The sequence below is a fragment of the Rousettus aegyptiacus genome, unplaced genomic scaffold (assembly GCF_014176215.1).
Source record: "Rousettus aegyptiacus isolate mRouAeg1 unplaced genomic scaffold, mRouAeg1.p scaffold_m13_p_1, whole genome shotgun sequence".
In the NCBI taxonomy this organism is placed as follows: domain Eukaryota; kingdom Metazoa; phylum Chordata; class Mammalia; order Chiroptera; family Pteropodidae; genus Rousettus; species Rousettus aegyptiacus.
In genome coordinates this window covers 20,758,208-20,775,327 of record NW_023416284.1, presented here as the reverse complement: position 1 = coordinate 20,775,327, position 17,120 = coordinate 20,758,208, and the positions used below count along the sequence as shown (strand labels likewise).

The 17,120-nt window shown below is 44.2% G+C and overlaps 1 protein-coding gene across 3 annotated transcripts in view; it reads left to right on the top strand.

Annotated features, from left to right (window-relative positions):
* Positions 1-13,954: 13,954 nt before the first annotated feature.
* PHC2 (polyhomeotic homolog 2) overlaps positions 13,955-17,120 on the top strand; it is a 93,020-nt gene continuing 89,854 nt past the window's right edge. The window contains exon 1 of one of the 3 annotated variants that reach the window (XM_016150531.2): positions 13,955-14,041. The gene's annotated coding sequence lies outside the window, so the exon portion shown is untranslated. The remainder of the gene's footprint in view (positions 14,042-17,120) is intronic. The other 2 variants (XM_036237560.1, XM_036237916.1) reach the window with 2 other exon arrangements.

The window sequence follows — 17,120 nt, the reverse complement described above, 5'->3', positions numbered from 1 at the left end:
CTAAAATAATTCTCCTTTCCTGTAAACATTTTCAAAGTCTCCCAACTTTAAAAAGAAAAAAATCTTTTTTTCTAGATTTGGCTATTTCTGCCTCTCTTTCCTTCCCTTCTCTAAGTAACTCAAAAGCGTTGTCTTACACTTCCGGCTTCATAGCCTCACTTTTAATCCTCAACCCACTGAAATTTGGCTAGGAAAACTTTTTAAATGCAAAACCTAGTGGGCACCTTTTGTCCTCTTCTTAGTGGACTTTCCTATCCCATCTTACTATTTAGAACCACTTGAGTCCTCCATCTCCTCCACCAAGGCAGGGTACCTGAAGCAGAGACTTTGAATTGTTCACGGTGAGCTCCTTTCCCTCTTTCCTTTTTTTAAACATACTCCAGAGTTATAACAGAAAGCATGTTTGCCCAGCTGCACTCTACGTTCCCCCTCCTTCCCTACATCTAGATGTGGCACTGAGTTCTTGCCAATAGGATGTGAGCAAAGTGATGTGGCAACTTCTTGGTCTTACCTGTGGTGCTATGCACCCAGAAATAAGAGCCTCCTTTTAAGATAGTAGCATCAGCCCACCAACCTGGAACCCAGACAACTCTTCGGAATAGAGCTAACCCTGCCAGCCATGGATTACTCTCATATGAGAGAAAATAAACTTGTATCTCATTTAAGCTGTTGTATTTTGGAACTCTGTTATAGCAGCTTAGCTTGTACTCTAAGTGACATAGCATTTTCCTAAGAGGCGACGATCCATTGACCTTTAAAAACCTACTCCACCTTCAATCTAATTTTGGTCCTCTTGTTAGAGACTCCCTTAGCACTTGTACATCTTCGAAGCACGTATCACAACTTATAATTAAATAAATTTTTTGTATAACATGGTGGTCACTACTGATGGCCTTCCCAAAAACTATCTCCCCTCCCTTCTTTTTTATCTAATGGGATCCATTCAGATATTGAAGTCTTCCTCACTCAAACTCATTTTACATAAAAGCCAATCGGGTTCTTTCTCTTAGATTTTGAACTAAGAAACAAATAATTAGCCACTTATCAAAAGAATCTTAGATGGAAAGTTCACAATGTAGTGAGAGCTAGTGAGGCTACAGTGGACCATGTTGCAAACCACTGGGAAGCCAAAACGGAGAATGAGACAGGCCAGGAGGTAGGAAAGATGCAGGTATATAAGGTGCAAGCAGATAGCACCAATGATGATCTTTATATCATGTCTGCTGAAGACCTGTAGCCAGCTGGATCCAGGATTATCTCCCAGTTCCAGTCTCTGCTCTTGGCTTTCCATAGACAGCATCTACAATCATCCCTAAAATACACCCTCTTTCCCTGGAATAGCAAGAGTGTTTCTCAAAAATCAAGCAGGCCTGGATAAAACAGTAACTTTGGGCAAGCTTATTCCACAAATATTTTTAGAACATCGATTTTGTCCTAGGCCCTCTTCTATGCACTAGGGTACAAGGGAGAACAGGAAGGACTGTCTAAGCACCTCTCTGAGAAGCGAATTCAACTATATCACTCCTCTTCCTGTTTATAATTCTTTAGTAGCTGCTAATTGACTTCAGAAAAAGTTTATGGTTTACAAGGCAACCTTGCATGATCCAGCCTCTATTTTTTGAACCTCAATTCTCGGTTACTTAATCCCTCCCTTCACTTTCAACACATATCAAATCACTTCCAGTTCTCCAAATGTGCTGCTGCTCTCACACTTGCAGGCCTTTGAGCACACTCTTCCGTTTGCTTGAATGGGGTGAGCGAATATGGTAAAAGGCAAGGACGAGGGTGGTGATGATGCTAATGATAACGCTGCCACTTAGCGAGCATTTAAATATATGCTTTATATATGTTATACTTAATCTTCATAACAATGTCACAAGGTAGGTTCTGTTTTCCCCATTTCACAGATGAGAAAACTGAGGCTTCAGAAGTTCAGTAACTTGCTTCAGACCACACAGGATGTGGCAGAGCCTATTGAATCCAAGCCTCTGAAGAACAGGATGTCTAGGCCTGCTATCTCTTGGCCATTCTTTAGAACTCATCTTTTGAAGGCAGACAGACTTGAGTTTGAATTTGGGGCTCCATTACTTCCTCAGTAGGTGGCCTGGAACAAATCACTCAGTCACACTGAGCCTCAGTTTCCTCATCTATAAAATGAGGTCAGCAATGGAACTTACTTCAGGGATTAATTGTGAGGTTAAAAAGAAAGAATGCACATAATCACTTGATATAGTACCTGGCCCAGTGCATTCAACGAAGGATACTGTTGTTTCATCATCATCAATATTACCTCCTTCACTTAGGCAAATAGTTCTCTCTCTCTCTCTCCTTTGCCCTGTCCAGATTAGAGTTCTGTGTCTTATCATAGACACAACCTAAGAGCTGCTTCTCCACAGGGCCTCTTGGGGCCAGGCCTGCATAAGTCTGTGGAAGAAAGCTTGGGCAGGCAGGAAAATGGCCTGTAATTGATCCCAGTTAGAGCTAGGCAGGCTCTGTCCTCCTCGGCTGGGGCCTCAGGAAGCAGGGCGCTGCCTGATTTATGTTCCCGCTGCACCGAGAATGACCTGGTGCCCTCTCTACGTGTTCCAGCATCAGACAAGGCCATAAAACGGAATTGGTGCTACATGTTTGTTCTTCTCAGGGCCAACTTGTACCCTGTTGCACCCAGCTTAGGTCAATCTGCTGCAGGACCCTCCTTGGGAAAGGTTGGTGTGTGTGGCCACCCTGTGCGGTCAGGCCGCTGGGTGTTCAGGGGTGGTGTACAGAAGAACAATCACAATCTCATGTGCTCTCAGGCTTCAGAGACCATTTACTGTGAATGACCCCAACCACATCCTGAACCTGGAGCTCCCCACAGCCTCAGACCCAGCTATTCAACTGCCTCCTGTTTGCTTTCTCCCACATGTCCCACAGGCCTCCATCTGAACTCATGGTGTTCACCTCCCAGCTTGATCTTCTCCCCTCACTGGTTGGCTCCACACCCAGGCCAATAAAGCTACTTCTTCTCTGGCCTGGTGCATCTTTGCATGCCTCCTTCAGAGTTCTGACCACCATGTTTTGTAATTAGGACAACTTACTACCAGTTTTACCATTATCTGTATTTCTATCTGTTTCCTTCAATGAACTGTGAACTCCTACAGACAAAAGACTGGACCCGATTCATCTCTGCATCCCCAGTACCTAGAGCAGAGTCTGGTGCAGAGGACATCCCATAAACCTTTGGTGAATAGAAGAATGGGTGGATGAATTAATGAATGAATGAACAAATAAATGAACATAGATGGATGTCTTTCAAGGTTTTTTAAATAAAGAACAGGGCTTCTTGAAAGAGACTCCTAAAGTTCCACTGAGAATAGTGAAATTAGATAGCATGTTAGAGCCTTATTTATTGCATACTCTGAGCTCTTTCATACATAGATAGCTGAGGCCCAGAGAGGTTAATAACTTTCTGAAGTCGAACAGTGATTTAGTGGCAGAGCCCCTGGACTAACCCTCAAACTTCCCAACTTTATAGTCTGCTGTCTTGTCCTCTCTTTCTGTAGGGTGAGCCTAAGTGAGCTCTTCCTAGACTCCTGAGCTTGGCTTCCAAAAATAGGCTCTAGCGGGCAGAGAGTATTCTAGACTATCTACAAGGTTTTATTAACAACGATGTGATTCATAGCAGAAAAACTGACTGAGCTTCTCAGAAATTTCCAGTTCTAAGAATAAGTATAGGACTACATGACTGTATGGCCCTTTAGTTTCACTCTAAGCTTCAGTTCCCTCATCTGCAAAATGGAAATAATAATAGCACCTACCCTGACATGATGTATGTTTTTTCTCTTTAGGCTCTTGTGGTAGGTTGTATTATTATCTGCAACCATTTGCTGGATTCTCGGGAAAAGGTTCCCCCATCTCTGCCCATTGCAATGAGAGTTAGAGCATTTGGGGGCAGGAGGAGTTCACCACATGGCCCCCTTGGTGTCAGCCTAGGCCATTGTTTTCCTTTGGTGAATGGAATGTAAACAGAAGTGACATATGTCACATCCAGCAGAAGCTTTAAGACCTATTGCAGGATTCAACCAGGGCATTTTTCCTTCCACCTCAAGACTGACATGAGGGCTGCTCCTTCATTCTGAGACACATATTGCGAAGACATAGAACAGAATCTCAAATGACCTGCAGCTATCATATCACTGAAGTGAAAAATAAACCATCAAGATCATGGGATAGTTTCTGCTGCATTGTCTACCCTGAGCTGACTAATAATCTTTTCCTTATAATATAGACAGACTCATTTGGGACAACTTAAAGGGGAGGATGGGCTTTGCTTTGTGGTAAAGATATCCACAAAATGCATAAAATCCCAGGTGGTCCTAGTGCTAAGTATTAGTTAGTGGTCAGGGTAAGGTGTCATAATAAAGAGACTCCAAAATAAAAATCTTAAAAAGGATACACATTTACTTTTCTCATAAAACAGTACAGAAGTAAGTGGCTGATCAAGGTTGTTAGGCGGCTCAGCTCCAGGAGGTTTCCCAAAGATCTAGGTTCCTTCCAACTTGCTGCTTCTGCTTTCTTCTATGGGATTACCCTCATCTGCACCATGTCTACATTCCAGCCTGCAGGAAGGAGAGAAGAGGGACAACGAGTGTTCCTTTTAAGGGTGTACAGAGAAGTTGCCTATATCACTCACAGTCCATTGACAAGATCTTACTTATATGGCCAGAACTATTTAAGGAGGCTGGGAAAGTAGTTTCTAGCCAGGTGACCATATGCCCTGATGAAATGGAAAGGGAGCCTCCTATTAGTAAACGAAAGACAGAGATGATTCCATGGTGGCTTACATAGGCTCATGAGAGCCAATTGCATGTATTTTCCCCCCAATTCCGTATTCATTGACATGTCAGCCTTAGTGAGAGTATTTACACCACGGAAATTGGCAAACATTATAAATCTGGATTCCCTCATTCCCCCATTACAACTGGCCAGAGAGCCAGTTGTTAAACATTGACCAGCACTGAGGATAATGGATACTGAGAGGCAATTAGCAGTCTCTACCACAGTCAGTCCATGTTTTCTTGATGTCTCTACTGCCTTCACCTCTCATTCTTGGGAGGCTTTCTCACCTTCTGCTTTTCAAGAAGTTCTCCTTGGTTCAGATCCATCAGTGCAGCTCACCTGTTCTTGCTCTAGATTTCCTGCCCTAGGGCCATATGCCCACACTTGGCTACTCAGCTATGCCCAGAGGTGGTAGAGCTAGATGGGGGATCATGCACACAGTTGCCTTCAGAGGGGCCATGAGCAGGACTGGCACTAGAGGCAGACCCTGTGTGTACCTAAGATGTGAAAGTTCTTTTTCCATCCCTATCACAGAGTTTAGTTTATAGGAGACTTTCCTTATGCAGATTTTCTAATATTTCTTTAGTTTTTTTTTATTGTAGTAAAATACACACAACATAAAATTCACCATCTTAACCATTTTTAAGTGTACCATGCAGCAGTACCAAATACATTCATCATGCTAAATCTCTAAATCTCTAATATTCTTTTTGTACCTCTTGTGATTAGATGACACAGTTTGGTGATAGATGTACTTGCTGAGGTGTCAGAAAGCCTCTGACAGAGGCACAGCTGTGCCCTATATCATAAAGGTAGTATTTGGGGGTATAGACAGGACAGCAATGATTTGCAGGAGACTTGTGGTCCACACTCAAGGATCTAGTATAGGTGGCTGGATGAAAGAGGGCAAGACAGTCCAGGAGGAAAGAAAGAACACAGACTTCAAAGTCAGACAGAAACCAGAACCCACCCCTGTCCCTCGGTCACCTTGGACAAGTTCACCTAACACTATGTTCTTCATAAACGCCGTGCCTTCTGTGCCTGAACAGTTCCTCCCCCTCTTTGCCTAATTGATGCCGTAAGTTCTTCGAGGCCTCCCATCTAACAATGGGTCTCTGCATGATTTACTCTCACAGCACCCTGCTCTTTCTTTTTGTAGCACCAGTCAGCTTTTTATTATATATTTGTCTACTTACCTCCTAATTTTTCATGTCTCTGCACTAATCTGTACACTCCATGTTTGTTTTATTCAGCATTGTATCCTCAGCACTGAGCCCAGGCCTGGCACAAAGATGCGACCCAATAAAAATGAGTTAAATGAATGAATGAACAGATGAATGAATGAGTAAAAGAATAAATTAAGTTAGTTAACATCTCTAAACCTTAACTGTAAACAGGAGGGTGTTTAAAATATCTAACAGGCAAGGCAGGGGCGGGAACGAATCAAAAAACATGCCAGGTGTTCAAGCCAAAATTTCAGAGCAATGAGTGTGCTGGAGATCCTTGTGTGCCAGGTATTAACCTTCTAGTTGCTGGATGGTGCAGAGATATGGGGGGTCCTGGAGAAGAAAATGGGGAGAAGGGAACCTGGACGGGCACTTAGGGGACTTGATGCAGCAACCCCCCCCCCACACACACACACATATTTAATGTATATATATTAACTAGCATTTGAAGTTTTACTGGTACAAATCAGCTAAATGTCAATGCTGCTCTATAGATTAGCCAATGCTGTCTATAAAATGGAGAAACTGATACCTCACTGATCAAAAGGAATGCTGGGGAAGTAACATCAATCAGCTCCATGACATGAAGTAAAGAAAACACCAGAAGCTTAGAAAATACTATGACAGAAATAGCTGCACTTCATTCGCCTTCTTGCTCCTCAACCCCACCCCCATCCCCAGGAGATAGAGTCAAGTCCTAATAACCAGGTCCAGCTGCATTGGGGGAAATCTCGTTCAATTTGGAAAGGCTGTCAGCGTCTGAGGAACTGTGAATATAAAAGAACAGAACAGGACCAGGTGGTGGAAGAGACTGTGGGTCTCCAGGAGGTTCCTCCTTAACTGACAGAAACGTAGAAATAGGGGTCCCTCCCACCAAAGGCTTGGCTTAGCCCCACACTAGTGTTCAAGACCCTAGGCCCTTTTTTCCTTTCTGTGTTTCTAAATTTCTCTGACCCAAAAGCTCATTCATAGTAAGGGCAGAGGCTCCAGAGCTAAGGGCTAGGGGTCTTTGGCCTCAAGACTCCAGATCAAGATACTTGAATTTGCTTCTCCCTTGAGAAGTCCTTGGGAATGGACCCCTTGAATATGGGAGAACCAGTTGCTGGGGGTCCAGCTTGCTTTCTAGGCACCAGCTAAAAATGAGAGATACCCTACTCTGATTTCAACACAAAGAGGAATTTCCTAAAGAAGAATCCAAGGCTGGGGACAGCAATAGGGAAGTAAACAGTAATCTTAGCTCCCTGCGAAATCCAACCACTGGCTTAGCTTTGCTTTCTCACTGCAGACTGACTGGCTTTTTTTCCTGGTATGCGTGGTAGAAAATGTTCACCACCAACAGCTCCTTTGTTAATATCATCTCAGTTCACCCGAGCAGCCAGAGTCAGACAGCAAGGCTTTAGCTCCGTCCATTCCAAGGTACTGGAGATGAGATGTGACTGGCTCGTCTTGATTCAAGTGTCTGCCCCAACGAATCATCTGTAGCCTGGGGTGAGGAGTGAAATCAAAGGTGTGTTTGGCTTTTCTTCTCCCAACCCTGTGGATGGGGAGGTAGAGGGGGAGGGAGGAAACCATCCCTAGAACAGGGATACTGGGCAGGCAGTAGACAGAAAACGCCTTCTGCATGTGATTTGTCCAATGTCACTCAGCCAGAAAATGGCACACCAAGTCCGAAGGATTCCTACATTCTTTCCATTTTGCTCCATTTCAGGATCATGAAATTGTTTTCATTTTGTCTGAGGGACACCAGAGGTGAAGCTCAGAGCTTCAGACTCCAGTGAGGATTTGGAGAGCTGATGGCAGTGAGTAGAACAGTGTTTCCCAGTTCTGGGGAGGACTGTGTGGGTCTAGCATGGGTCCTGGATGATAGGAGTACTTGGTAATTATTGAATGAATGAATGAATGAATGTGCTTCTAAATCACTTATAGAGCTTAGTAAAAAGAAAGATAATAATAGTAACATTTACTAAGTACTTAGTATTCTAAAACTTTGTGTGTATTAAATCACTAATCATCTCATCAAATCAATGAGCCAAATATTACTATTCCTTTTTATAAGTAATATACTGAGGCATAGAAAGGTTAAGAAATTTGCCTAAGTTCATTGGGTTACTGGCAGAACTAATGCAAATCTAAGCAACTTGGCTCCAGGGCCTCCACACTCACTGCACCATACAGCCTCTCAAGATATGTTAGCAGCCCACCCCAGACTTAGAGAATTGGAATCTCTGGAGGTGGGACCTGGGAATCTGTATTTTAACAAGTTGCACAGGTGATTCTGATGCATGGCCAGAATTAGACCTAAAACTATGACTCTAAAAATTAGCAGTAAGCCTGGGGCCATGCAATTAAAACAAATAAGGCTGCTTCCAGGATTTTAAAGCTTATCGGACAGTGTGAACACACACGGCCTGCCAAATGATGTTGACTGTATCCACTTTGTGAGGAGGGAACCCAAACCCAGATCAATAAAGAACCCTCTAGGGATCTTCAAGCAGAAAGCCAGCCCAGGAGACCTGCCTATGACACATTTTTCTAAGGTGCTCTAGCCTCAGGCCACTATGATCAGGAGAGCTGGGACAGACTATGTACCTGCCTAGTTCCTGGACTTTGATCTCCCATCTGACCTCCATCTCACCCCTGCACTGATCTGACAACTCCTGCTGGGTTGACCCCATCTCTGACCCCAGCCTGCCCCAGTTTTCAGCCTCACCACTCCAGGCTGATATCTCACATGATGACAGCTTAAGGCAGGACAATATTCATATAGGCCAGTGATAATAGGAGCAAGACACCATCTCTTGTAATGGATATGTCAAAAGAACTGTGACTTTCAGAGTGGAATTCAGGTATCTTAAACCAACTCTGCAACCATCACAGAGTGTGGATTTAGAAACAGTAAGAAATAAATAGCCTTTGGTACTAACCGGAGTGATGCTCCTTCATTCATTGAACAAATGGTTATTGAGAGCCAATTCCATGATGGTTTCTGTGTTAGCACTGGGGGCATAAAAGATCAACAAGACATCATCTCTGCCCCTAGGGAGTTCCCGTATGCCCAGTTTTGCTGTGGTACCCAGAGAAGATAATGCTCTATAGATTAGCCAATGAACTAAACCAAAGAGAAGAAGGTCTGCAGGATTGAATTTTCAGAGAGGAGATGATTCTAGCTTTGTCCAAGTTTCCAAAGTCCATAAAATACTGGAAGCTTAGGGAAGCTAATGAGCCTCAGAACACAAACACCTTAAAAAAAACAAACAAAACAAAACAACCTAGATCTATCTGTGCACCCGAGGTTCAGGCCCAGGCATTGGAAGCCTTCCTGGTAGGCATTAAAGGGCTCAGGATTATGGCTTGAGATACCACATTTTGTTCCTGGCTATACTCTAATTTGATTTGTCATCTTAGACAATTCACATTCCTTCTCTGGACTTCAGTTTCCTCAAACCATTTCTCTCTAAATATCCAGCTCCTCAAATAGCGTTTGTCAAATGAATAAACAAACCTCTAAATTCCCTTCCAGCTCTGATATTGTGAGTCTATGAGTTGGAGACATCTTTGGGAAAGAATAAAATTGGCCAAGAAGAAAAAGTTTAGTCCCACTCCTGAGGGGCCCTGGGTCACACTCCATTATGCAAATATAATCTGCCCTTTATGAACTACTTCTCCTTTCTCTCTATCCCCTTTCTTCATTTTCCATCTCCTCTGCATTCCATTCTACCCCAAACATATTGTCGTGGGTTGAATTGTGTCTCCCAGAAAAGATAGGTTAAAGTCCTACCCTCCAGTACTCACGAATGTGATGTTATTTGGAAATAGGGTCTTTGTAGATATAATCAAGTTAAGATGAAGTTATACTGGATTAAGGTGAGCCCTACTCCAATAGGTCTCAGGTCCTTATAAGAAGAGGAATGCCACACAGGAAGAATGCCATGTGATGATAGAGGCAGAGATTGGAGTGATGGTGCCACAAGTCAAAAGATACCAAGAATTGCTGGCAACCACCAGAAGCTAAGAGAGAGGCACTGAACAGATTCCCCCTCTGAGCCCCTAAGAAAGAACCAACCCTGCCAACACCTTAATTTTGGACTTCTGGCCTCCTGAATTGTGAGAGAATAAATTTGTGTTGTTTGAAGCCACCCAGTTTTTGGCAGCTAAAAATTCATGTATTACTTAAGTCAGCCCTATGCATATTGGGATTTCCCACAAATGATCGAAAATATAGTTGACTCTTGAACTTATACATGGAAATAAGTGGACCTACACAGTCCAAACCTGAGTTGTTCGAGGGTCAACTATATACCTATGTAAGGCCAATATTTGGAAATTATCTACTGATGCATGTTAACAGAGCCCTAAAGAGCACCATTAGCCTTGACATCTCTCCAACTGTTCATCGAAGATGAGTCATCACTGTGCCTATTGTGGATCTCTGAAACCAAGAAGCCTGATTCCCCCATGGGGGGAGAAGGAAGGCCTTCCACGTGATTATTTAGCAGGAAGAGATGCTAAGGGGTAGTGAGAAGGGTGGCCAGCTGCTTTTATTCCCCACTAGGGACAGCCCATGGCAAAAAAAGAAAGGGCTTTCATCACTATAAGAGGATGTCACAGTTATTTACTTTCACTCATTCAGTAAACACATGTGGAGCATTTGCTGTGCTAGGCATTGCCAGTCGCTAGTTAAGAGTATGTGTGTGTAGATGCGGGAGGAATGCTAAAGAAATATAGCAGACACTCCCTAAATTCTATGAGCCAAATGGGAATGGGAGGCCTGTGGCATGGTGAGTTATTAGTGTGGACTTCGAAATCAGACAGTCCTGGCTTGAATCCTCGCTCCGCCACTGACTTCCATTGTGATCTTAGACAAGTTACTTAATTCTACTGGGCCTTTGTCTTATTGTAAGTATTAAATAAGATGATGTATATAGCACAGGGCCAGAGTATGTGCTCGTTAATGTTAGTTATTTTCATTATCGGAGAGCAAAGATGTTCACCAGAAACAGCTCAGTAAAGCAGCAAGGTGATTATGATCAAACAGGACCCCTGTCCAGTTCAGGCCCTCATCACCTCTTGCCGGACATTGATTGAATGCTTAGAACAACTCCAGGAGGAAGTTAGTCTCATTTTACAAATGATGTAACTGTGGTTCAGGAATGTAAAATAACTTGGCCAAGCTCACACAATAAGGAACGTGACAGAGTCAAGGCTCAAACTAGAGCTCCCAAGCACATAGTCTTCCTATTTTCAGGCAATGTTTATTTGCAAGTCAGAGGGGATGGGGGGGCAGCATATGGTTGGGGGGCCTAAAGAGTTTCACCGAATACTGTGGTTCCCTCTATAGAAAGTACATTATACTGGACTTATACATTTATTTTGTTTAATTAGCAAATGTATATCTAGTGCTTACTATAGGGTGTTCTAAGCACTTTATGTTAGTAAGTCATATTCACAAGAGCCTATAAGCTGACAACTGTATTATTTTCATTTTGCAGAGGTGGAAATCGAAACACAGAGAGGTTAAGCAACTTTCTCGAGGTCACACAGATAATGAGTAGTGGAAGGAGGATTTACACTTGCTTCTTCAGCTCCTGAGACAATGCTCTTAACCACTGTTCTACATGGCATTATCTTTTGGGGTGGTGGTGGGTTGGCCATTGAAGTGTGTACATGGAGGGAAAAGGGGAGAATTAATACCCCATACACAAGCCACCCTTTGGTGCTATTGCTGCAATAAGGCCATGAGTAATTTGACCCTATAAAGAGAATGGCAGAATGGGGGCTGTTTAGTCCTGGGATTCTCTGAGTCAACAGCTTCTCATTCCTGACCCACTTCCTGAAAACACTTTGTGCCTCAGCTTTGGAAACCCTTTGAGCACAAAGAGCTCATTTCCTGTGGCCAGGAAGGACAGGATGAGTTCCTGATGACAGCTCATCTCCCTCATTAAGACGCCCATAAAAATGTTTCAAGGAGCCTGACTTATGGTTCCGCTGTTTGTCAGGATCCCCTCTGCAAGGAGCCACTCTGGTAATTTGGTATGAGGAGATGTGCAGGGGAAACCAACTCCTTTGAGTCCAGGAATTATATATGATCATAAAAAGAGCGAATGTAATTTGGAGAGATAACAAGTCTTCACCAGCACAACAGTCTGTTTAATATGCCACGAGGATGGAAGGCAACTTCAGAATTCCAAAGACAGCTAGGAAAGTTGAGAGATTCCATACATGTAGGTTGTCTATTCTTATGAAAGCTCCCGGGTCAATAACAGCTAACAATTATGGTGGTTTTACCAGCACTTGTACTAAATGCTTTTTATACATTAAATGATTTAATTCTCACATTTATTCCTATCCTATCTTACAAATGAGGAAAGTGAGGCAAAGAGAGGTTAACTTGCCCAAGGTCACACATTAGTGAGTAGTCAGGTCAAGATTTTAACCCAAGCAGGTCTGCCTTTTTTGTACTCATGAATACCAGCTAGAGCTTAAGAGGAAATAGGGTTTTAAGTCAGCCCGGTAAGTTGAAATGTACATATGTTCAAATTATCTTTAATAATCCCTTAAAATACCTATAAAATTTCCTATATTTGATTTGAGGCATATGGCCTTGTCCAATAACTAGTTAGAGAACCACGAAGCTAAACTAAAGGAAGAAGCAAAAGGAAAGTCTATACGTAAATGTTTATGCTTTAAACAACTCTGCCTTTAGGCGAACTATGAAATCCCTAAGGGTCAAACAAAGAGGCAGAGAATTATAAAATGTCTTTACCCACCTGCAGGGGTGGTTCTATTCTCTTTTTAATAGTTAGCCTTTGTGACCTTCACACATATCACTTGTCACATGATATTTTGTTGGATTGAGAGAAAACATAGTCACAACATAACAGGAGAGAAACTTCTGGTATAAAAGTGATTCTAAATTCCAAGCCTAAATTAAGTCAACCTGGTACGATGAGATGCCTTGAGACTAGGTCTGGAGCCAGATAAACCTGGCTTTGAACACTAAATTTGCTACTTACTGTGTAACCTTGGACAATTTGCTTAACTTCTCAAAGCTTCGGTTTCTTAATCTGTAAAATAACCATAGCAATATCGCCATGTTGAGAAAATTGATTTTTTAAAGTTTATAAACTAGCGAGCTTGAGTACAAAGCATAGTTATTAAGCACTAGCTATTTGATCCAAGGCAGGCCACGTCGTCTCTGAGCCTCATTTCTCCTCATCTGCAGTACTGTTCTGCCTACTACCTTAAAGGTCATTGTAAAGAAACACTACAAAGTTTGTATGAGAATTTTGTCAGCTTCTTGGTACATCTGGGATTGTGAGGCAGTACTAGGAGACCCCTGTTGGAGAAAGTAACTCAGGAGACTCCTGGGCCTGAAGTCAGAAATGGGCTCAGATTTCTATTTTTGCCATTTATCATGGCTGTGTTATAAACGTCGCTTTGAGTGATTTACCTAACCTCTCTGAGTCTCATCTTTCACTTCTATAAAATGGGGTTAACAGTATTTACATCACAGGGTTACCTGGAGAATCATATTCTGCAGAAAAGTATTAGGCACGTGGTAAACACTCAAAAAATGTTTGCTGAATCTGAATCTTTCTGAGGTGAGCCTAATTCAGTTCCTCTCCTTCTACATGACGGGAAAAGCTCACGGGTGTGTGGGCGCGGAGCTCAGGTGGGGTAGATGCTCCCGGGTCCTAGGCTCCAGTGCCTCCCCACTTCCTTGCTCGCCCAGCTGTTGCCATGGCCACTGGTTCAGGCCCAGAGCAGCACCTAGGCGTGTTCAGCCGAATCCCCGCCTTTCCAGAGTGACCATTGGCTGGAGAGGCCACGTGATGCGCACTGGTATGCTAATATATGGTAATCGCTCCACGCCCCTCCTCCCCGGGCTGTGTCCGAGTAGCCAGCAGAGTGCGCGGCGCCGAGCCGAGGGGGCGGGCTGAGGGGCGGCCCCCGGGAGAGAGCGGCCAGGTGGAGGAGGAGCGCGAACGCGACCGCAGGTAACGGGCGGGCGCGTGCGCGCTGGGGCCGGCTCGTGGCGGACGGGCAGCGCGCGGAGGGACTCGGGCCGCGGCGCTGCCGGCTTAACCCTTTGGGCACCCAGCTGTCACGGCGGGGCTGGGCCGCGGTGGCCGGGCCGGGCCGCGCGGGGTGGGGCATTGCCGTGGGCATCGGCAGGCAGGCGGCGGGCGGCCTGACCCGGGAGCGGCGGCGTGGCGCCCGCGCGAAGACCAAGCAGTCCGGGCCGGCGGAACGAACGGCTGCGGTGCGCCCGGGGCGGGGACCCAGCCGTAGCGGGGGCTGCGGGGCAGCTTCGGGGCCGGGACTTGCGGGAGGCTGCGGGGAACCGGCTGCAGTACCAGCACTCGCGTGGTTTCTCGGGGGGACCGAGACCCTCCCGCCCAGAGGCCTGCGCCTCAGCAGTCCGTGGCCTGGCGCGGCCTGTGTCTCCTCTGAGCGTCCAGCGGAGTGCGAGGAGACCCGGGGGTCGGCCTTACCTCGGTCCCCACTTCCGCAGCTGCGGTCTGACAGCCCAGCGGCCGACACTTTTGACCCGGAGTCAAGCTGGGGCCCCCTGTGGGACGAAAGCAAGACTGCTCCTTAGGGGGCACTAGCCAAGAGAACGAGATTATCGCTTCTGGGAGGAGAGGAATCCCCTAAAGGAAAAGCAGGCCCCAAGATTTGCCAGGTTGGAGAAGGAGGGATGCCCAAGAAAGGCACTGGCCCCTTGTTTTCTGTGCTGGGTGATGACCTGACACTTATGAGAAAAGGTCACTGCTGGACACCTGGATCGGTCTGTCATGTCCAGAGGAAGCGGCTGTTTTGCGTGAGTTCCTAACAGTTTTTCATCAGACAAGGTTTAAATTCATCTTCCTCCCTCACACTCCTAGGTCTGCTACAGAAGTGTGTTCTTTTAATTGTCCACCACCACCCCCCCTGCCCCCTGCCGCCTCTGCCACCACCACCACCACCACCAGTTCACTGAGATTGGTAGCAGCTTTAAGCTTATGGTGTAATTTAGCTTTCACTACAATAGAAATGGTAGGATGGGCCATGTGCCACTAATATTAAGCTTGCCCTGGAGCTTCTTGGAAGTGAGGGGATGTTTCTATCACCAGTGCAGATGAGAAACTGCCTAATGTGCTGGTGATATCAATTTCTTTTATGAATCTGAAGTCAGTTCTTCTACATCAAGGAAAAACGTGGTTACACATGAACAGTAGCAGAAACCAATTTGATTTTTGCAAGTGAAGTGCCAATTACACTTTCACATTGCTCTACATGTCTTTTATCACACAACGAACACTAGCTATATGCCAGGAACACTATGTCCTGGGAATGCAAAGATGAATAAGATAATTAGTCCTTGTCCTCAAAGAAATAGTGGGAGAGACAAACAAAATTGCCAGTTAAAGTAATAACAGCATAATAGATGTGTATATAAAGAGCTGTGGAAGCACAGAGGAGGGGACAATTAGCTGCCTGAGTGGGTCCAGAAAGGCTTCCTTGAGAAAAAACATCATAAAGCGAGGTCTTGAAGGATGAATAAGAGTTTGCCTTTCAGAGGACAGGAATGGCAGCCAAACCAGAGGAAACAGTGAATATAGATATTTAGAGTATGATATCTTTAGGCAATGGTGTTATACTGTAGCCATGGCCATTTTCCAAAACAAACCTAGAATTTCTAATACCCATCACAATTTTCCAGCAGTATTTTCCTTCTTCTTCTTGTTCTTCCTCGCTTTTTGCCCTCATCAGTTTTTCTGAGCCTTACTCTTGGTCTTTGTCTGTCCTATCTTTCCAAGTAAGAGGCCAACATATGGAGATGGGGAAGGGAAAGTTTGCAGTAGCTCCAAGGTAGAGCCTGAAAACTGGGCAGAATGGGTAGCATTACAGGCATCGTCTGGGAGGGCAATCTAAATTATTCAGTAAGTGGAAAATACTGGTCATAACCAAGGATGCAGCTCTGAATGTGAAATCTGCATTTGGTCAAATTTTGAGACTTGGAAAATGAGTAATAAGATCAGAAGCTAGAAAGATCTGGAGCAAGAGAGGGGCTGGACTGTGGGTCAGGGCAGGCAGTTCAAACTGACACCATGAATCAGGCAGAAATGACAGAGCCCGCTGTTATGAGGTGCAAGCCATGTAGGGCAGGGCTAGATCTGACAGCATCAGGCAACTACAGAAAGGGACAGCACCATCTCCTTGATAAAATATTTCCAGTACTTCCTTCTCTGTCTCTCTCCCTCACTATCCTCTTTTCATTCCAATTTCCACCCATGATTCACTTTTATCGGGCTTCTTTTAATGAGGTCTTAGCTATCAGAGCCGAGGAAATCCTGCTGCCTTAGTATCCATCCCTAAACTATTAAATAGTCCATTTTACCTCATAAGCCTTCAACTTAGCCTATTTTTACTTCCTCATGATTTGCAAATAAAGCATGGATGGGTCCAAAGGTAGTAAAGTAGACCTCATCTTCAAACCCACCTAACATTTGAATCAGATTTGGGCCTTTAGCTTTGTTTGAACCAAAACTTATTTTTAGAATGGATTGTGATTAACTTTCGGCAAATCCCCAGTCTTGAGATCAAGCCATGTAAAGAAAGTGACACTGGTGTGATACACCTGATGTACACCATTAAGAGTGACAATTCTGTAAATGCTAGAGAATCAAGGGTGCTATTTTAGCAGTCTTCTCAACATGTTTACTGAGCACCTGCTTATGTGCAAATACTGTGTTGTATTTTTGCGTTGGAGGAGTCATGAAAATGAGAGAAGTGGTGTAGTCTGGAGATTATTCTTAGTTAAACAAGGTTTCAGATCTCATTTCTACCCGTTACTTGCTATGAGACTTGGACAAGTTATTTAACTTTGTTTCTTCATCTGTACTAATAATACTACCTACCTCATATAGTTGTGAAGATTAAATGAAATCACAAATGTAAAGCAATAGTACAGTAAATTTTCAAAGTGTTAAACATTTGGTTTTATAGGTGTTGAAAAAAGAGAAAGATCATTACAGGCTGGAATTATCAAAGAAGGCTTTTTCCAGAGACAGGGTGAATTTTATTATGTAA